Below are 23,140 nucleotides of genomic sequence, written 5' to 3' on the forward strand. Positions count from 1 at the left end.
TGCTGTCTACAAGAGACTCATTTTAGACAGAAGGACACCTACAACCTGAAAATAAAAGGTTGGAGAACCATTTACCATTCAAATGGTTCTCAAAATATACCCTAAAAACTACAGAACACTTCTGAAAGAAATTGAGGAAGACACAAAGAGATGGAAAAATATTCCATGCTCATGGATTGGCAGAATTAATATTGTGAAAATGTCAATGTTACCCAGGGCAATTTACACGTATAATGCAATCCCTATCAAAATACCATGGACTTTCTTCAGAGACTTAGAACAAATTATTTTAAGATTTGTGTGGAATCAGAAAAGACCCCAAACAGCCAGGGGAATTTTAAAAAAAGAAAACCATATCTGGGGGCATCACAATGCCAGATTTCAGGTTGTACTACAAAGCTGTGTTCATCAAGACAGTGTGGTACTGGCACAAAAACAGACATATAGATCAATGGAACAGAACAGAGAACCCAGAAGTGGACCCTGAACTTTATGCTCAACTAATATACAATAAAGGAGGAAAGACGATCCACTAGAAGAAAGACAGTCTCTTCAATAAATGGTGCTGGGAAAATTGGACATCCACATGCAGAAGAATGAAACTGGACCACTCTCATGCACCATACACAAAGATAAACTCAAAATGGATGAAAGATCTAAATGTGAGACAAGATTCCATCAAAATCCCAGAGAAGAACTCAGGCAACACCCTTTTTGAACTTGGCCACAGTAACCGGAGAAGGACAAACAGTGTATGTTCTCATTCATTTGGGGAATATGAATAATAGCGAAAGGGAATATAAGGGAAGGGAGAAGAAATGTGTGAGAAATATCAGAAAGGGAGACAGAACATAAAGACTTCTAACTCTGGGAAATGAACTAGGGGTGGTGGAGGGGGAGGAGGGTGGGGGGTGGGGGTGAATGGGTGACGGGCACTGAGGGGTACACTTGACGGGATGAGCACTGGGTGTTATTCTGTATGTTGGTAAATTGAACACCAATAAAAATTAATTTATAAATAAAAAAAAGAAAAAATGAAAAAAAAATAAATGTAAATGGATTAATTCTCCAATGAAAAGACCCAGAGTAGCTGAATGGATTAAAAAAATGAGCCAACTATATTCTGCCTACAGGAGACTCACTTCAGCTTTAAGGGCACATATAGACTGAAAGCGAAGGGATGTTCCATACAAATGGAAAACACAAGAGAACAGGGATAGCTATACTTATACAAATAGACTTTAAATAAAAAACTGTCAAAAGAGTCAAAGAAAGTCATTATATAATGATAAAGGGATCAATTCTTCAAGTGAACATAAAAATTACAAGTATTTATGCATCAAACATTGGAACACTTAAATAGAGCAAATATTAACAGATACGAAGGGAGAAACATATTATAGGAGGGGCTTCAATACCCCACTTTCAACAATGGATAGATCTTCCACACAAAGAAATGGAAAGACATTCTATCCTCATGGATTGGAAGAACAAATGGTATTAAAATTTCTATACTGCCCAAAGCAATGCACACATTTAATGCAATCTCTATCAAAATATCAACAGTATTTTTCACAGAGCTAGAACTAAGAATCCTAAAAGTTGTATTGGAACCACAGAATACCCTGAAAAGCTAAAGCAATCTTGAAAAAGAAAAGCAAAGCTGGATGCATCACAATTCCAGACTTGAAGTTGTATTACAAAGCTATAGTGATGACACTAGTATGATACTGGCACAAAAATCGACAGACACATAGATCGACAGAACAAAACAGAAAACCCAGAAATGAACCCACAACTACATGGCCAATTAATCTTTGATAAGACAGGAAAGAATATCCAATGGGAAAAAGATGTCTCTTCAACAAATGGTGTTGGGAAAACTGGACAGCCACATGCAAAATAATGAAACTGGACCACTTTCTCACACCGCATGCAAAAATAAATTCAAAATGCATTAAATACCTAAATGTGAGACCTGAAACCCTACACACTGTAGAGGAGAACACAGGCAGTAACCACTGTGAGATCGGCTTGTAGCAACTTCTTTGTAGATATGTCTCCTGAGGCAAGGGAAACAAAAGCAAAAATAAACTATTAGACTTTATCAAAATAGAAAGCTTCTGCACAGCAAAGGAAATAGTCAACAAAACTGAAAGGCAGCCTACAGAATGGGAGAAGATATTTGCAAAAGATATATCAGATAAAAGGTTACTATCTAAAACATATAAAGAACTTCTAAAACTCAACACCCCAAGAATGAATAATCCAAATAAAAATGGGCAGAAGACATGAATATACATTTTTCCAAAGAAGACACACAGATGGCCAACAGACACAAGAAAAGATGCTCAATGTCACTGATCATTAGGGAAATACAGTTCAGAACTACAATGAACTATCACCTCACACCCATCAGAACAGCTAAAATCAACAACCCAAGAAACAATAGGCTTGGTGAGGATGTGGAGAAAAGGGAACCCTTTTGTGCCGTTGGTAGGAATGCAAACTGGTGTAGCCACTCTGGAAGCAGTATGGAGTCTCCTCAAAAAGTAAAACATAAAACTACCCTGTGATCCAGCAGTTGCACTAGTAGGTATATACCTAGAGAATACAAAAATACTAATTTCAGAGGATACATGCATGGATATTTGTAGCAGGATTATCTACAATAATAAAATTATGGAAGCAGCCCAAGTGTCCATTGACTGATGAGTAGATAAGGAAGATGTGGGGCGCGCGCGCGCATACACGCACACACACATACATACACACACACAGTAATATTCCTCAGCCATAAAAAAGAATGAAATCTTGCCATTTTCAATGACATGGATGGAATCAGAAAGTGTTACGCTAAGTGAAATAAATCATTCAGAGAAAGACAAATATCATATGATTTCACTCCTATGTGGAATTTTTAAAAAAGATTTTATTTATTTATTCGTGAGAGACACAGAGAGAAGCAGAGACATAGGGGGAAGGAGAAGCAGGCTCCCTGCGGGGAGCTCAATGTGGGACTCGATCCCAGGACCCCAGTATCACAACCAGAGCCAAAGGCAGATACTCAACCACTGAGCCACCCAGATGCCCTTCCTATGTGGAATTTAAAAAACAAACAAGCAAAGGGGGAAAAAAAAGAGAGAGAGGCAAATCAAGAAACACTCTTAACTATAGAGAACAAACTAATGGTTATCAGAGGGAAGTACATGGAGGAATGGGTTAAATAGGTGATGGGGAGCAAGGAGGGTACTTGTGATGAGTACCAGTGTTGTATGGAAGTGTTGAAGCAAACTAAATTGTACACTGGAAACTAATATTACACTATGTACCATCTAATTGGAATTTATTTTTATTTTTTATTTATTTTTTTTCATCTAACTGGAATTTAAACAAAAACTAAAACAACCCCAATAAACAAACAAACAAAAAAAAACAATGGATAGAGATAAAATCAATAAGGAAACATCAGATTTAAACTACTTGTTAGAGAAGATGGACCTAACATACAGAACATTCCATGCAACAGCCGTAAAACACGCATTCTTCTTAAGCATACGTGGAACATTCTCCAGGAATAGATCATGTAGCTCTATCTACCTAAGCCACAGCATCTTTACTTTCTTAGGAGTGACTCACACATGAGATCTCTTATCTTCTTGTAGTAGCAGGAAACACTGACTGTTTTCTGAGGAATCCCCTAGAAACCTCATCTCACTAGCCTTGAGGTTGAAAGGTACCGCAAATGGCATAGGGGTGAGACAGCTCATCCTCAGCTCTCTCCATGGAACTTTTTCTTCCACCTTTTCTCACAACCCTCTATTGAGGGTTCCTAATCCTCTATTCTCTTTCTTTTCTTTTCTTTTCTTTTTTTTCTTTTTCTCTTCTTTCTTTTCTTATTTTATTTTATTTTCTTATTTTATTTTATTTTATTTTATTATTTATTTTATTTATATTATCTTTTCTATTCTCTTTCTATAGCATTGATCTGCCCAAGGCTCCCAGAGTGGTGCAATTTCTTCTGGAACATTAACTGTGTGAGGTCCACACATCCCGATCGATCTCACATTCATGATGGTACTAGTCTTTATGATGAGGATTCTTCTTCACAAACTTTAGTTTTAGCATCCTTTTACACATTTAATAGACCCAGAATTTAAATCTTTTTAATTTTAGTTACACTCCCTCTCTGCCAAATCCTGACTGATTTCTTCCCCTTGTCCTCCTGACAAATGACTGGGTAATGGTTGTCCTACATGCCCCTCTTGGAAGTTTACCTTATTCTTCAACCCCCCACCCCCACTTTTAGATAAATGGTCCCAAATGAGTAGTGCTGGTTTCCAGTGTTGAGCTCCAGATACAGTAGGGGGCTCTCACAGATGGAGACCCAGATCTAAGTGGCCATCCACCATGGGCATGGGTGGAGAAGAATATGGACATGAAGAGAGGAGGGCATGAGTTCTGGTGTGCTGGCATGGCTCACAGCCTTCAGCATGATTGGTGGGATAATGACCAGGGCTCAGCACTGGTGGCTCTGCCCCGGGGGAGCCTCAGCACAGAGGACAGTGAGGTGTCTGGTATCAGGCTCAGCTCAGAGCTGAGGGAGATTGCAATTGGGAAGATTGATGGGAAGTTTGGAGAAGGCTCCCCTCCAAGTTGCTGCCTCCCTTGGCTTCTCCCCCATATCCTGGAACTTCTTAGGCTTATCTTTTGTCTAGACTCCCTTCCCTGCCCAGCTTTCTTCTTAACTCATGCTTTTGGTGAGGCACTTTGTGGAGGACCATGTGGGGAGAGGAAAGAAGGGGGACGAAAGGAGTAGGCATGGTGCCCTTTCTATACTGCCCACTGAAGCAGCTGGATATGACCCTGGTTGGGATCCCATCCTTCCTGGCTCGAGATCTCTCCAGTAGTGAGAGTCAGGGCAGTCTGAGCTCTGAGCTGGCACAGGGAGGAGCCCTGCCTGACCTTCCCATTTGGCTGATGCCCTGCATATTGGCTCAAATGAGGCACACACCTAGTTCTCATGCTGGAGCTCAAGCCAAGTGGCCTCATCTCCCCTGCAGCCTCCTCTTGGCTCCAGCTGATGATTTGTGGCTGCCCATTAACTCTGTCCAAACGGCTGAGCTCTTAGGAACATCTGCTTTGTGGTAGAGCAAGCTGCGATGTTTGCAGTGACATATGGTCAGACTCATCTGGGGAGAGATTAGGCTCATGGAGGGACAGACTCCTGGACTTCTGCTGCCTGGGGAAAGCCAGGCTCCCTATTAGACCATCAGAGAGCAAAAGGACCTTACCTCCAGGTAATGGCTGCTTACCTCCAGCCATTGCCTCTGGGTGTGGCAGGGTCCTGGGACTCTACCTGGCCTCCTTGCCTCTAGAACCTGCCCTCTTATTCTGGCTCTGACACAGGGAGAGAAGATCATAAGCCTAGATCAGTGGTTCCTTAAGCCTGGATGGCTTTGAAAACACAGATTGTTGGGCCTACCTGCAGAATTTCTGATTTCAGTGGATTGGGAGTGAGGGCCAATAACTTGCATTTCTAACAGGTTCCCAGGTAATACTGATGCTATTGGCCTGGGAGCCCCACTTTGACAACCACTGGTTTTGACCAATCCTGGAATGGGGCATCTCTCTGAAGGGTTAGAGTGTGCCAGGTTCCAGGGCTGAAGCAGAGGGTTGATTGGCTTTAGGCTGGGCCAATGAAAGGTTAGGTAAGAAAACTTTCAGATGCTGAGTCCTAAACAGATTGCAGGCACTCAGCTTGCCAAGTACCAAGTTGTTGTGGAGTGTAGATCTCTCAAGTTTCAAAGTAGGCATGAGGCAAATCCCTTTATTTCTTTAATCATCCTCAGATCAGTCTCAGAACCTAAATACCAGAATCTGGTAGAGAGCCTGTCTAGGGATGCCTGGATGGCTCAGTGGTTGAGCGTCTGCTCATTGATCCCCGGAGTCCCGGGATCAAGTCCCACATCGGGCTTCCTGCATGGAGCCTGCTTCTTCCTCTGCCTATGTCTACCTCTCTTTCTCTCTGTGTCTCTCATGAATAAATAAATAAATAAAATCTTAAAAAAAAAAAGAGAGAGAGAGAGCCTGTCGAGCTTGGTTTGTGGGCACACGTGTGGCCACAACTGCCGTTGCTCTCTGGGCATCTGTTCATGAGTGTGGTCTCTCAGTGAGTGGTGCAGGAAGAGTCTTGTGTTGCAGAGATTGAAGCATCTGATGAAAGGACTACCTTCTGGGGACACCGAGGGACCCCAACATCGACTTCCTGAATCTGCTCATTGAGGACTCTACCTTTGGACATCTTCTCCCTATCCCCTACCTACTCGGGTCCGGAACGAATGGAGGTCCTGCTTCTTCACTGCCAAACCAGCAGACCTGCTGAGGATCCCATTTGCCAAGCTCCCGAACAGCCTCGGAAGCTCTGCTGCGTGTCTGAATGTTCAGATCATCAGCTCTTAGGAGGCCCGCAGAGACTGTCCCTATTTAGCAAAACGCAGGGTGCAGTTCAGGCTGAGTTCTGAAAAAAAGATGCATTGATCTGAGGTGTCAGTGCTCACGTGGAGGAGAAGAGATGACATCTGGGCAGCCTGGCCACTCATCTTTCAGCAGTGCCGGAGAAGCAGGGACCAGTAAGGGCGAGGGGGGTGGACAGTGAGTCAGTTCACCAAAACCACAACGGCGCACAGATGCTGGCCCTGTATGAGATGGACATCTTGAAAAGTGACACTCTGCTCTGAAATCCATCCCTTGAAAGCCACCCAGCCAGGCAGCTTGAGGAAGGCCACCTGAGGACACCTCTCTCCTCACAGACACTCCCTTGTGCCTCCTCCTTGCCTGTGCTTCTCACTGCCTCCTCTTCCTACCCAGCCTAGTTTGGCTTTGCTAATTCTTCTTCCCCACCACCGCTCCTTGGATGTGGGTTTTGGGGCCAGTGCGGAGAGTCACAGAGGTGAAGTATGGGGACAGAGGGGGCAGTAATGTCCAGTTCTGTGTGTCTGCCTTTTGGTGGAGCAGAGCGAGAGAAAGTACAGAGGAGAAAATGGAGATACAGGAGTTACCCACTTGCCCAAGGTAGTTATTAGTTGGCAGAACTGGAATTTGGTCCTAGTCATCCGTGGTTCCCGAGGCTGGGCTCCATTGCCTCTACCTCTCGGTTCTCTTCATTGAGCCCTCCTTGGAGTCACTGGTGTGTGTGTGGATAGCAGCAGGCCAGGATGCCTTTGCACATTATTTGCCTGCATCTGCTCAGATGTTTAAAGACATCTCTCTTGAGATATGTGTCACATGGGGTTTAACCAGATCCACTATGACTTATGGGAGAAAAGATTTTTTTCTTTTTTCTCCAATTTTTTATCTAAATTCCAGTTAGTTAATATACAGTGTAATATTAGTTTCAGGTGTAGAATTTAGCGATTCATCACTTATATGCAACATCCAATGCTCATCACAAGGGCCCTTCTTAATCCCTGTCACCCATTGAGCCCATCTCCCTACCCACTTCCCCTCCAATAACCACCGGTTTGTTCTTTACAGTTAAGAGTCTGTTCTTGGTTTGCTTGGAGCAGAGATTTCTTATAGGAATGAGTCCTCATGTGATGTGAGAGGTCCTGGGCAGAGTTGGAGATACAGTCAATCAATTTGAGAAGCTGAGTTGCCTAATGGCTCCACAAAGCAGGAGGTGGCAGGCAAGCCAAGACCCTGGTGATGGCCTGGGGGCCCCGATGGAGGGCAGGGCCAATGTTCAGGGGAAGAGTTGGATGCAGAGTGAAGGACAAGCTGGTATTCCAGGGCTCCTCTTTGACAGCCCTCATGAGCAATGGCCTCTGGTCTACATTTGCCTCTGAACTAAACTGCTGCAAGTCCCACTTTTCAGTCAATGCTAACTCGGAACCATCCAGGGAAGGGGAAACGAAGGGAAGAGGACAAGTGCCACAATCTATTTTTTAGTTTCTAGTCAGTGTCTTTAATTCCCTCCTACCTGCTTTCCCTGACTACAAACCTTTACACCAGAGAGGAGAAGGAGCTGAAAATCTCAGGGGTTCTAATAATCTTTGGGAAAACTCTGCCTGCAATTGAAATCAACTGATTTCCCTTAAAACGCAAAGTCCCTGTGTAGCTAGCCCCACACACAGACTGCCCTGAGCCCTATAACCAGGGGGCCAAATGCTCCCGTTGCCCCAGTTATGGTTTACATCTGTTGTCCCAGCATAATTATTAATGATGCCTCCTTGTGCTCGAAAGAGGACACAAATTTGGGATGCGTGGATGACAAATTTTACACGGTTCCTTGGCCTTTAGCTCAGCCCCAAGTTTGCACTTGCGGACGAGGAGGTGGTGAGCTGAGAGCAGAGCGAGCGGACCTGCCGGGGTTCCCTGCAGCCTCTCACTGCCTACCCCCACCACCCATGCTGCTGTTGACTTGGGGGTGGGTGACTGGGCTGCCACATTGAGCGCTGTAACCAGAACTGGGGAGAAAAGCACACGAAACTTCCCCCTGTCCCAGTGCTTCCCAGGAATTTCAGGAAAATATCTGCCATGCGTTGCTGTTCTTCCTACGCCTCCCAGGGCCCAGCATCCAGGGCTGGGGTTTGAGCTGCTAAGGGAAGCACAGCCAAGCTCCCCGTGGTTCATGCCTGCCAGCAAGCTCAGCTTTTCCTTAATGCTTATGGACTGTGCTGCCCAAGGTCTCAGGCTCTTCTGTCCCCTGCCATTTTCTGAGCATGTTGCTGTGGGTGAGGGCAATGCCTAGAGGGGGTGGGTACTGTGGGTACCTGAGGTGTCTCGAGTAATCTTCTGAACTGCAGGGGACAAGGCTCTTTCCAGGAGGGCTCACATTTCCCCTGCCTGTCTGTGGTGCCTAAAGCCCTCAGAGCATGGATGTTTTGGGAAGGTCCCCCCAAGAGGTGGAGTATGGCCAGTGGCTTCTCTGAAGGGGGATGAGCTGAGAGCAGTTGCTCTCTCTGGATATTTTCTCGTCCTCCTCCCCACTTTGGCAGCTTGGGGATGTAGGCCTTATATGAAGTATGATGTTTTCTAGTGGCAGCCACCCAGGCCCTGAAACCAGACAAAATCCCAGGTTTGCATCTGAGCTCCATCCTAGCTGTGTGATTTTACATCAATTACTTAGCTTCTCTGAGCCAGAGAGGTTCTTCACAGGGGGAGAACAGTAATCCCCACGTAGATTGGCATTCAGATTAGATCAAACGAAGGCTCTGCAGATGCCTTGCACATGGATAGGTTCCCATCTCCTGTGTGCAGCTCAGGGCCATTTATTTAATTCAGTTTCAGTTCAGTAGAGCTGTACTGAGCCAGACAGAGCTCCACCTGACACTTTCTTGGAGAGCTTTGGTTTGATTAAGTCAGTGGTTAATTGAAATTCAAGACTTTAAACATCTATTTCTTTCAGGTCACCAGTTTACTGTATTCACTATAGTGAATGGAATGAATGAAGAAATCACTAGCTTTGTTAAAGGTGGTATGTGCTGTGGGGAAACAATTAAGAGGAATTTTAGCATCAAATCTGCCCTCACAAGCTTTCCGGATTGAGTAGGAGCAAACACTCCTCCAGCTGTTGTAGAAACTACGAAGGTTGGGGCCAAAGAACCCGTTGACTCAAGAAGAGAAAGCTCAGTCTTTGAGGAAAGGAGGTGGGGATGGGGCCTTGGGCAAGTGACTTAAGCTCTCTGAGCTCACCCTCCTCCTCTATAAAACTGAGACCACACTACTTACCTCCCAGGACGACTAGGAATAGTGAGACATGATTTATATAAATCCATCAACAAGGTGCCTGACATAAATAACCTACACAGTAGCCGCTCTTGATGCTGGCGCTTCTTAGCCCGGCCCAGATGTGGCTCTGCCGTTCTACTGAGCATCCTCCACACACTTCCTGCTCATTTCCACTCTCGCCTCCCCCAGGTTATTCTCTGTCTTCTGAAATGCTTTCCATCCACCCTTTTCTCTGGCCTGAGCGCTTAAGACCCTACTGGAGTCCCGTCTCTCCATGGAGACTTCCTGGGTTCTTTGTCTGTCCCCTTGAGTTCCTTCCTTCCCTTGGCATTGATTACGCGCTGCTTCGGGTTGGCGCGTGCCTTCCCGAGGGCAGACGTGGTCTTATGTCTCCAGGGAGATGGTTGGATGCTGGTAGACAGGAAGTCTTTCTTTTTTATCCCGTCTGACTACAAGTGCTGGGTCATGCATGCGGTGGTATTTGATGACAACTTACAGAAGGTCAGATGCATCCTCTTCCCTAGCACTGAGTTTTTGTGGGAACACAGACTTGAAAACAGTGGAGTGTTTACTCCACAGATTCCTTTATTTCCCAATAATATCCTCAAGTTTGCATCTGTTCTACCCTCCGGCCTCATTTCCCAACATGGAGTTCTGGGCTTGTAGGAACCCAAAGGAAGAAGTGACCTCAGGGTCTGAGGAGGCTGCAGAAGGCTGCATTGCAGCTGAGGTAGGAACCTGATGCAGGAAGTACAGTCATGCTTCCCAGAGGAACTATTGGTCCCGGAGCAAAGACTGCTGGCCACCTTGGCCTTCTTTGCCATTTAAGCCTGCTATCTATACAAGTAGCCCTTTCCTAGCCAAGAACAAATAAGCATTGGCTGGGGAGGGGTGGTGTGTGTGTGTGTGTGTGTGTGTGTGTGTGCACGCGCGCATAGAGAGGGTTGGAGGGTAGGGGAAGAGGTGGCACTGAAACTTCATCCAGGTTGAACCCCTACAGTTGGATATACTAAAGAAGTGAGATACAGGAGCTGCATGAACATCAGTTTTTAGCTATTGTATTCTTTCTTCAAACTAAAGTTTACTTAGAAGCCTGTAAGATAAACCAAGGAGGAGCTGCTCTGAGGCAACGCAAGGGTGGGAAGAGAGACCGTGGAAGCTTCCCAAGGTACACTGTCAGATTACTGCTATTGAAAACCTCATTCTTCTTGCCAAACAAACAAACAACAACAACAACAAAAGAAAGGGGTACTAGTGATTTTTTCACTCTTAGAAAGTGCCTAACGTGGGTTGGACCTGACATTCAGTGCTCATTTAAATTTCATGTCTTTCTATGAGGTTATACGACTGAAAGTGATTTTTAAACAAAGATTTTATTTATTTATTTTGAGAGGGTGGGCAGAAAGCAAGGGAGAGAATCACAAGCTGACTCCTTGCTGAGCCTGGAACCTGACTCCAGGCTCCAACTTATGACTGTGAGGTCACGACCTGAGCTGAAGCCAAGAGTGGACGCTCGACGGCCCTCACCACTCTGGTGCCCCTGAAGGTGACATTTCTGCTTAGGGCTCCTGCTCTCCTTTCTGCCCTACTGTAATGCATTTGATTGTGATGTCAGATGGACAGGAGGTTCTGCAGACTCAGGGAAGAGACAGGGTCAAGTGAGCTGTGTACTTAATGGCGTTGTTTTTGTCTAGGGGTAGAGGCAGCAGGATACCCCCGAGAGGGGCTTTTGTGTGTAGCACAGAGTGTGAGGTGGGTGTCTGTGTGAGGCCTGGGTGGGGAGTGAGGCCCTAGGGTGGGGGTGTGCACGTCCTGCTGTGTGTGGTCTTTCTAGCCTTGCAGGCCACGGGAGGCTCTGGTTTGGATGTCACTCTCCGCGTTGGAGGCATTTGGGCTGCTTCCAGCAGAGCTGGTTGGTGTTGAAGGCCATGGATGATGGCTGTGGGAATGGCACCAGCCTGCCTGGCCTCTGAGGTAGCCGGTTTCCTCTGTATCCCTGAGAGCAGGCGGTGGTGTCACAACTGTGTGGGAAAGGAGGGCCGCCCAGGGGTGGAGGACAGGACGGCACGGGGTGTAGCCTGGGAGGGGCTGGGGAGGGAAGGCAGGAGTGGGAGTCTTGGGGGATTAAGGAGAAATGGGCTTGAAAACTGGGATAACGCATTTCTCTAGCACTTGGCTCTCTTTATCTCTTAAAATTAAAGCCAGGCCTCCACTGGAACGTTCCACTTGAGATTCTGCTGGGAAATTAAAAAGATTCTGGAGGAGTGGGTGGTGAGTTGGATTTTTTTAGCTTCAGTTGATAGTATATATGTTGGGGTAGGCAACCACAGTGTTTTGTTTTCTATTCATTCATCAGTTGGTTCTTGAGTACCTACTATGTTCCAAACCCTGGCTTACGGATGAGGTCAAATCGAGGTCATGGTCCCTGCTCAGACTGATAAATAGATGATGCTATGATGTCATATTCTTCGTCCTGGAGAATACGAATAGTATATCATGGATGTATTAGGATATAATACGCTAGCTGACATTATTAATAATAAACTAATAATAATATATTAATTTATTGGCATATAATATAATTTATTATTATATTTTATTATATTTATTATTATTAATATATACAATATATTATGATATAAATCATATAACTATATATAGCAAATCAAAAGTATAAACATACATATATATGTATGCACATACATGCGTGCTATTGTGTGTGTGTACATATATACATGCATACCATGTAGTGTATATATATATACACACATATCACGTATATATGTATATACACATACACTTTGGATACGGTGCATTTGGATACAGATGTGTATCATGGTATAGATACACCTACAAGTACTCTGCCTTTGCCCTTCACCCCTACTTAACAATCCCTGCAGCAACTTTATGCCAGTTCGTGGCATAGCTGGGCTTGAACCCAGGCAGTCTTCCTCTAGGGTCTATTTCTTAATTACCCCACCATGCAGCCTCTCAGTAGAGGTCCGTACAGGGTGCAATAGGAGGTTAGAAATGAGAATATTTAACTTTGCCCCTGGGAATTGGACAGGCTTCTCAGAGAACAAGTTGTCTTGGCAAGAGTGCTGTTCGGAGATTGTGTCTGTGTCTGTGTTGGGGGGTGGGGAGTGCAGGGCGGAAGGTATTCCAAGTAAAGAATCCAAACTTCCCAGGGTATGGGAGTTAGTGAGAGCCAAGCACCTCATTCAGGTCTGCCCAGCCTAGGTACAGGAGGCCGGAGCACATCTGGACTACCCAGCCCAAGCCCTCTTACTCCACGTCATAGACGGCAGTGTCAAGGCCCCCCAGATCCATGCAGGGTCCCTATTGGCTGTCTGTAGTCCAGGCTCCAGGCGCTTCTGATGACAACAGTGCTGCATCAAGCCAGTGTGGGAAGGGGGGTGGTGGGGGAGGATTGGGGCTGGTTTATTTCCCAGCCGTCATGCCCATCCCAGCCATCAGCTCTTTGCCAGAGGGGTCAGCACAGCAATGGTGAGGGGGCGTTGAAGGAGCTGTCTCTGACATTGCTCAACCCCCGGCACGTGGAGCTGCCTGCCTGGGTCAGCTGGCCATCTGCATCTTGTTCGGCGTCCTGTGAGCCCTGCTCTCTGGCCCATCTGTCCTGCTGAAGGGGAGGTTTGCAGGCAGAGGGACGCCAGTCTCTCAGTTTTTGCTGTGTTTCTCTAACTAAACAGATGCGTAGGACAAATAAACAGACCAGGGAGCCTTGGAGAGGTTGTATCAGGCTTAGCTGAGACGTGCTGTCCTGTTTTGAAGGCGTTGGTATGCTTGAAGGGACCAACATCCAGGGCTAGATCGTACCTGACTGTAGAGTAAGGCCAGGGTTCTCAGAGCATCCATAATGACAGTATCTAGTATTTGTTTAATGCTTTACAGTTTCCAAAGCCCCAAGATCACCAGCAAACAAAGAGTTAATGGGAGCCTGGCATTCAAGTTCTTAGATTCCAAAGTTAAGCTCTTCTCTTTGCCTTCATGGTAATCCACCTTGGTAGGTTAGCCTAGATAACATTAGAAGCCCCTTGGAAATTGCCAGCTGTGCTGTGACTGGTTGTGGGGTTTTAATTGCTTCCTTTGGGAGAACAGGCTGGAAGGAACCTCTAAGACAGAGCTCTGAGCATTTGCTCTGGAGACGGTTCCCTAAGGTCAAACCTTTACCATCTTGGGTAAGAATGAGCCCACCTCGACGATCAAACAGACCTGAGTTTTTGGATTCTGCTTCCATTTAGCAGGGCCCTGATGGTTTCCTTGACTTCTGTAGGCCTTAGTCTTCCTCTCAGTAAAGAATAACAGTGCTTTGCTCATGGGGTTTTGAGGATTCACAGGGAAGCGTTTAACAATTGTGACCTTCCAATTTCTCCCCTGGCTTGTTCCTCTTCTGCCAAGAAAACCACATCCAATTGCTTGGCCTCCTTCTTTTCCCGTTCCTTGGCTGTCTCCTTTTCTAGTTGCTCCATACATGTGTTCAGCCCTCTCTTAGTCACCTGGGTTTAGCGTCCTGTGAGCCCTGCTCTCTGGCCCGTCTGTCCAGCTGAAGGGGAGGTTTGCAGGCAGAGGGACGCCAGTCTCCCAGTTTTTGCTGTGTTTCTCCAGGCACTTGGTTACTGTACAGATCCTACAAGAACATACCAGAAGCGTGCTTAGGCTTTGGCTAGGCTCGAATGAGATGACCCTACACGGTGCTGGGCAATGTGGCTGGCCTGCTGACTGTTCAGTAAATATTAGCTATGACTATTACTGTTGCTCACAGGATTCATGAGGGAAAACTTTAATGATTCCCAAGATATTGGGGCTAGAAGTGACCTTTGTGAACATTCTGCATTTACTTTTTTGATACAGGAGGCGTCAGGGGCAGAGTAAGTTCAGATTTGGGGCTGGATCCCAGTACTCCCTCCCTCCCTCATTCATTCATTCAACAAACATTTATTGAATACATACTACATGCCAAGTACCACACCAAGTATTGGTGTAAGAAGATGAGTAAGGGGATCCCTGGGTGGCGCAGTGGTTTGGTGCCTGCCTTTGGCCCAGGGCGCGATCCTGGAGACCCAGGATCGAATCCCACATCGGGCTCCCGGTGCATGGAGCCTGCTTCTCCCTCTGCCTGTGTCTCTGCCTCTCTCTCTCTCTCTCTCGATCTGTGACTATCATAAATAAATAAAAATTAAAAAAAAATTAGAAGATGAGTAAGACAAAGTGTCAGCTGCCAAAAGGCTCAAGATCTGCCCAGAAAGACAGACACATAAGTAGGGTAGGACACATGTGGTAAGTGCCACTATGGAAAGTATGCTTGGGTGTTTGGGGAGTGAAGAAGCTTCTAATACACCTTGGAGGGGTCAGCAAATACTTCCTGGAGTTGGTGATACTTGAGCTAGTCAGGTGGAGATTTTTGGGTTTGGGTCCATGGAGAGCAGGTGAGAAATTCCTGGTAAAGGAGAAAAAAATGCACCATGCATCATGATGCATCTAGAGACCTATGCAGCTCCTGATTTCTGGAGCCAGGTTCCATGGAAAAAGGGGATTTTGAACAGGAATTTGGACAAAAAGAGAGAGAAAAAAAAGAATTTAGAGGGAGATTTCTCTCCTGAACAAGGTCTTGAGGAGAGAAACAACAAAATTATGCATGGGGCACAGCAAATGGTTTGGAGTGGAGAGGCCTTGGCCAGACGGCCATGGTGAAAACTGGTAGAAGGCTTTCCCTTCCACTCCCTTTCTCAGGCCCTTCCCTGTGAGTATACTTACATCTCCCAGATATTTGCTGAAAACAGCATTGGAATAAAAGGAATAAGAAAAGAGGACACCAAATGACACAAGGTCATCCATGAGTGTGCAGTGAGTGTGAGCATGTCCTCTCCCAGAGGGCAGAACTTGAGTTGTGTGTTAGGAGCACAGTCCCAGGAGATGTATGAAGCCAATACAAATATAAGAGTTTTCTCAGTTACCTGCTTACTGCCCAGAGAGGACATGATGAACATCCCCAGGGAAAAGGGCACTTGATGGGCTTAGACGGGCTTAGACGGGCACCTCAAAGCCAACAGGGGAGTCTTTTCCGATGTATTTCCTGTTATAATTCGGCATTAGTGAGGTTCTTGGTCATAATGAGAAGAAGACAACCTGACTAATCTAGGCAGAAAATAAATTTATTGGAACAATATCAGGTAGCTGTTTGTTTTAATGAGTATATGACTCACAATGTGACGTCAGTTTCAAGTGTACAACAGCGACTCAATATGCTATGCTCACTACACGTACAGCTACCATCTGTCACCATTGACTATACTCCCAATGTTTTGCCTTTTATTCCCATGACTTAGTCATTCTATGACTGGAAGCCTGTGGCTCCCATTGTGCCCATCCTCCCCCACCCCTTGTGCCCACCCTCCCACACTCCTTCCCTCTGGCAACCACCAGCTTGTTCTTTGTATTTATAGGTTGGATTCTGCTTTTTGTTTATTTGTCTGTTGATTCATTTGTTTTGTTTTTTAGATTCCACATATGAGTGAAATCATATGGTATTTGTCTTTCTCTTTCTGACTTATTTCACTTAGCATAATACCTTCTTAGGTCTGTCCATGTTGTTGCCAAAGGCAGGATCTTATCGTTCTTTATGGCTAAGTAGTATGGTAGTTCTTGAAATCTACGGAAGGCTAGTGAAATCAGTTTGGGGCACACAGCAAGAAAGGCAAAACTCTGCCAAAGTCCCACCACGGAAGCCGTGGACTTAGGGGGCTGCTTCCGATATCACACTTTTGGACACTACTGCCCCTAAAACGTGCCATCGCAAGAACAGCCTCCTGATAATCTCTAACTGACCCTGGACTTTTAAATTCTGTGTGGAAGCTTCTGATTGGCCACACTTAGGTCACATGTCCTTTCTCTAGCTGTCAGGGAAGGGCGAAGAGGAACCATGTAGCTGCTTTGGCTTCCATAAGAAGGAGGCCTATCTTCCACCTAACTTGAGATTTCTTCCCCTAGTTTGAGAGTATTTGGATTCTGGGTGGCCCCAAATAACAAATATCTACCATATTCTTTGATCTTCCAGGCCTGACGCTCAAAGGCATTTGTTCTCCAAAGCCGCTCTCCTCTGCCTTCATAGTAATTCTGAGGTCTGAGGGGCTAAGGAGTTTTCTTGGTCACGTGTGGAAGCTTCCATGTCTTGAATTCTTTTTTTTTTTTTAAAACAATGTTTATTTATTTTTTATTTATTTATGATAGTCACACAGAATGAGAGAGAGGGGCAGAGACACAGGCAGAGGGAGAAGCAGGCTCCATGCACCGGGAGCCCGACGTGGGATTTGATCCTGGGTCTCCAGGATCGCGCCCTGGGCCAAATGCAGGCGCTAAACCGCTGCGCCACCCAGGGATTCTTGATTGGTCTCTTCCAGTTCCTTTCCTGATAATTGGATGCCATTTTTCATTGAGTGAAAGGGATACAACTGCTGAACTATAAATAGGACTCTGTCTTTCTCTGAGTTTTTTCTGCCAACAGCCTCTTCTTATCTTATACTGTGTACATCAGGGGTTAGTAAGAGGAACAGGACCACTTAGCCTCTGAATTTTTCAGCTTTTAGATGAGGTTTTAGATGTCAAAGCTGTTTCCCTGCTTTGACAAATGGTATAAATCACACTTTCATTGTTTAGACACAAGTTAAAAAACCCAGAGCCCTTCTTTCTCCCTTTTCCCTTCTTCCTTCCTTCTCTTTTTCTCTCTCTCTCCCTCCCTTCCTTCCTTCTTCTTTCCCTCCCTCCCTTTCCATCTTCCCTCCTCCCTTCCTGCCTTCATCCCTCTCTCCCTTCTTCCTTCCTTCCTTCCTTCCTTCCTTCCTTCCTTCCTTCCTTCCTCCTTTGATGTATCCAATTTGGGTTGTTTTGGAATCTATCTGTCTGTGGATTTACTTCCTAAAATCAGAGGGGATGGTTGGGGGATCTGCATGGAGATGTGAGTTTTGAGCCTCTTTGGAATTCTGATGACACTTATCCTGATTTACAATGAGAAAATTTGGCTCTCACCCTAATGTGGACTGAGAAAGTTCATCTTGTTTCAAAGGGCCAGCCTGTAATTTGTTAGAGTACTGGGATGACCCAGGGAGGGGTCAGTACAGAACTTTTGCTTTGCTTTCTTCTCCTTCTTGCTCCCTAACTTTAATTTGTTACTTCCTAATCCTGACACTGGAGAATGAAAGAAAGAAGAAGAGGTAAAACTCTTTCCCTTGCCATTGTACCTTACCAGTTCTCCAGAAAAAGTTTCCATGTGGATGGCTAAAGATGTGGTATGTTAGAATGAAGTCAACACATAGTTTATTATCCACATTTTTCTGTTGCCCTTGAAAGTTTCTTTCTCTTCATGTTATCTGTTCATTAGGTCTAGGAACCTTGTGAAAGCCTTCATGACCACAGTGTCTTTAGGAAACCCTGTAGACCTTTCACCAGCAGAAGCTATGGCTGTTTCAAATATTAGGAAATAATTTCTTGAGTGGCCTAAATTTCTCCAAACGTCATAAGTTAAGACCCTCACATCCAGGACTTTACGGAATCAAGCTTGTCTCACAGGGGCTAAGAGAGAAAGGGTAATATCCCCCTTCCCATTTTAACAGATCACGCTCTTAAGTTTAGTCCAACTGGAGGAGTAGAACTTGGGGGAGGCTGTGGGTCCTTAGTTACTAGGGTATCGGCATTATGGAAGACATTCCTGGTCACTTGAAGACCAGGACTAGAACTTAACTTTCAGCCCAAGACTTGGTTACACAGAGCCCAGAGTTCAAAGCCCCATTACCATGTGAAACTCTGTAACTCTACTGTCACCGGTAGGTGGTATTATCAACTAGTAGTTCTACATGACCCTTAACTCTGCTTTTCCTCCTTTCTCTTCCTGTCTCTCCTTCCCTGGGGACAGGGACTGAAAGCCACATTCCTTCATTATCACACTTCCTTCTGTAGACTGAATAGGCCCATGCCAGGACACTGATCTGTGTGAAAGCTCTCTAGGGCTGGTGGGAATGTTGCTTTCAGAATCTGACTTGTTTCAGAAGTTTATCTTCTGGCACTTGCTCTTCCAAAGAAAAAGGCTTAGGCAGAGGATAAAAAAGGCAATCCAAATGTGTGTGAATGGAGCATTATATGCAGACTCACAGCTCACCCCAGGGATAAGAGAGAATGAAATGAATGTTGCCTAAACCCCTCAGGGAGGATTTATAAGAGATAAATGAATATGTGCAATTTATCTTCTACCCAGCCACACTCAGGGTCATTTCTCATAGCGCCTTGATTACCCACTTTGGGTCCAATCAGCTCTGGCTCTTTACTGGGCAGAACCACCATCTCCTACAGCTAACCCCTAAATAGGAGCCTGTGAGAGGCAGTGTTTGTTAGGTCCACACATTTGCTTCAGATGGATGCTTGGGTTTGAGGTGGGAGATGGTGAATGAGGCATAGTGCTGGGTAGGGGAGGGTGGGTGGGATGAGCTGAGGGAGTAGAATAGTTGCAGTAAGAATTGGGGAGGCATGTGAAATGTGGGTGGCATGAGAACTGATTTTATGGCTGGGCAGAGTTTGAAAATTCTTTGGCTAAATTAAAGGGATAATTTTTTTTTTTTTATGCTGAGGAAATGATTTTTTCCCTCTTTTCCTCTTTGGTTCTTTTTATATAATAATTTGCCAAATCTCCTCAAAAAAAAAAAAAAGTCCCTCAAATGGGTTCAAGGTGCAGAAAGCACGTTGAGCTCCGTGGGAAGGAGCTGCCTCAGAAGACTGGGCTCAGCTGGTTCTAAGACATGCCTCCTGGGCTGTGGGCCTCCTCCCCTACCAGAGGACCAGATCCTGGCCCACCTTTTGGAAAAGCTGCTCTTTTTCTTTTTCTTTATCTTTTTTTTTTTTTTTTTTTTTTTTTGGTATTTTCTTTCTCACTTTTTAACTGTGTCCAATCAAAGTGGCACAAATGGGGCTTGGGCAAACCAATGAGAGCCATCCCATTACTCTTGCCTAGAATTCTGAGATTTCTGCTTCCTGTCCCATCCTATCTTCTGACCCCAACTCACCCTGCCTCTGCTGACGTTGTGCTTTACTGTCCTCTTACTGTGTGTCTAACTCTGCCCATGTGTTTTAGTATTGGGGTGGGGGTGGGGACTTTGTAAGAGGCATAACAAAACCATTAAGAGAAAGGAACACATTTTGCCAACATCATTACCCATTTGCTCCATACTTTCTCCATTTTGCAGTTATGGAACACTGAGTTATGGGAGGAAAAAATAAATAGGATGGTTGCTTTAATGAACTAGTAATGAGTATGGCTTTTTGATCCTTGTTTTGTTCTTTGAACACTTATTTCCTTTTCTTACCCATTTTTAAATATTGAGTTGGATCAGAGAATTTTTAATGAAGGAATCCTTAAGGAACATTGGCATGGGGTGGGGTCCTCAAATAGTGGTCTGGGAAGCCTCTGTAGAAGTTACCAGGTGTGTTTCATTTGAAATTGTTCTTTGCCTACTATTCTGTATCTTCAGCTTTTGGCAACTTAGAAACTCCTTGGGTGTATTCCATGTATCTTCTATTTAAGATATAAGTAAAATGAACCAGATAATAAAGAGAAAAGTGAAGCAAATGTCTTTAACCAAGGGCTCTACTTACTTGCAATCTGTACATTACTTAAATTAAAACACATACATACACACATGGAAATCAAAGCCCAAATATTTTAATATTTAGGTAACATTTATCAAGACAATTGGAAATGCTTTACATAACTCTTTGGGGGAAAAGAAGTGTTTGTTAAAAATGCTTTTTTTTTGGGGGGGGCAGGGTAAGAGAAAATTGTTGTCATTATAAATGACCATGGCTTGGGATTTTTAAATCTTAAGAATGTAAATGGTGGTGGCATTGTAACAAGAAATAAGGTCCAAATGTTGAATGACAATGTTAAGGCGGCTGATTAAATTTCTTCTTATTTTGGAACAAATGATTTTCTTTGGATATTGAAAGTAACAGAGTTTGGGATGACAAGCTGGCAAAGGAAGAGCTTGAAGATCATCTGGTGGTCTATTTCTACCATCGTCACTCCTCTGCTATAATATCTGGCTTGTTGCAATCTTAAACCAAAAAATCTTGCTTGGCCTCTGAGCAGCTGGGTGGCCACAAGGAAAACAAAACCAAAAAGTCAGAAAACCCAACTTAAAGCTCATCTATGCAATTGTGCAATGAAATCTGATTTCAACATATCCTAACATCTTGCTTGCCTAAATAATTCCTTTCTTAGGTGATGGTTTGAAATATAATTTAGAATCTTTTAACTTTAGATCCCCAGGCAGTGAAATCATCATTCCTTTCATCCATTCCATCTAAAGTTATTGGAATATAGGAGTCTTTTGATCATTGAATGTGGAGGAATCACATAGATCATCGGGTTCAACAGTTGCAAAACTATTCTCCAAGGAAAGAGAAAGAGAGAGATCGTAAGGCAGGGAGGGAAGATGATCCTAAGTGGGAGTCTTTAGGCTCCCCAGGGCTGCTTCAATCAAAGAAGTCCCACATTGGGGCAGCCCGGGTGGCTCAGTGGTTTAGTGCCACCTTCAGCCCAGGGCGTGATCCTGGAGACCTGGGATCGAGTCCCACGTCAGGCTCCCTGCATGGAGTCTGCTTCTCCCTCTACCTGTGTCTCTGCCTCTCTCTCTCATGAATAAATAAATCTTAAAAAAAAAAAAAGTCCTACACTGTTGGCTGTTCATATCACAACAGCCTGATAGAGCTTTAGAAACTATAGTCACTGATATAAGTAGATTGTACTTTGGTTAAATCATGGTTTTCAAGCATTTTATTTAGCAATGGATTTTTCTACATGAAATCATCTGATTTTATATGTATATATAATTTTATCATATACGGTATTATATACACATTATATAATATTGTAATATATAATATACATATATAATATGTAATAAAATAGACAAAATAGGTAAAATCAGAATAAATCTGGTTGAAGAATAAGTAGAGCCCTACCAGCTTGGCCTCCTTGGTCTTCTGAGATATTTTCACGTCAGTTTAGGATTTCAGGGACACAGAATGGAAATCAATACCCCAGACAACAGGTATGTGCCTAAAAGATTATGTGTGGAATCTTTGCAGATGAAATAACATCTCATTTGCCCCTAGGTATCTTCTGTGAGTTTAGCTAAAGCAGAACAACTGTAAGCAGACCACATGCACAAAGTATTTTAGAATGCAGAGTTGCATTTCTAATGAAGTAGTAGAGCTGCAGCCCCTTGAGAAGCATGGGTGGTGCTAGGCCAGGCTGTTTATGATTATTAGATGACTGGGAATGGTCCATGATGAAGCTCACTGTGAAAGGGGCACTTGCCCTGATTGAAAGACAAAGAAGATGAGCTGAACATAAAACTCCAGGTACGAACCTAGTAGCTGCTCCAGCAAATCCCAAGGAAACTTGTCTTGGTTTATATGTGACGTGGAAAGACTTCAGGTTATCACTGTGCCATCAAAGTTCACTTTCTAACATGAGGTCCAGTGATCTACTATCTTACTATTGACTCCCGCTCTGGCTCCTTCAATGACCCCGACACGGCACACATTCTGCAGGCAGGGAATGGCATCCTTTTAGCCCATGAATTGCTGGGGCCACCCAGGTCAGCTGGCCTCCTTGTCCTTGCTCATCATTCTATTTATATGTGGAAATTGGGGTTTCCTGAATGACCTGGGATAAGGCATGGGGAGGAGATTCATCAGAAAGTGGTGGGATTATATAAGGCAGAAGTTGAAGAAAGTATTTGGTTCTAGGTGGGGACTAGTAAGTAATGAGATTTAAAATGTTTGAATCTAACTATAAGATTTTCTTAAATGAAAACCACCTAAGGAGACTTCATGGCTAACCTAATTGTTGCTTGTTGCTCTAGGGAAGTCTTTGAACACCTCAGGTTGTCAGTGATCACGTCTATACAATGACTTATTCCATGTTTGGTTGGCAGTGGAGGTAAAGACTGTTGTTTAGGGATAGAATTTTTCTCTGTGGGAAAGTAAAGGGCTGGTGGTATAATGATCCTGGCCTGGGGCCTCTTTCACACAGTTAATGAATTCTAACAACAAATATTTACTGTGCAATGAACATACCAGGCTGTAACTGATTGAGATGCTCTGATATGGTAATGGCGAGTGGGTTTGAGAAATTAATGATTTTAAAATGTTGTTACCAGCCTAAGCTTCTGGAGGCACAGTGCCAGGCATTATTACTGTACAAAACCCATTCTTGTCTGGGGGGCGGGGGTCTTGTCTGCAATGTGGGGTTGGCCATTTCCCTTCCTTTCCATAGTTGGGGGAAGAGAGGCAGGGCTTGGCCCCATGCCAGAGTTTGTAGTGCTCTCAGCAGGCTCCA

This window comes from Nyctereutes procyonoides, unplaced genomic scaffold (genome assembly GCF_905146905.1).
Source record: "Nyctereutes procyonoides isolate TBG_1078 unplaced genomic scaffold, NYPRO_anot_genome, whole genome shotgun sequence".
NCBI classification, from domain to species: Eukaryota; Metazoa; Chordata; class Mammalia; order Carnivora; family Canidae; genus Nyctereutes; species Nyctereutes procyonoides.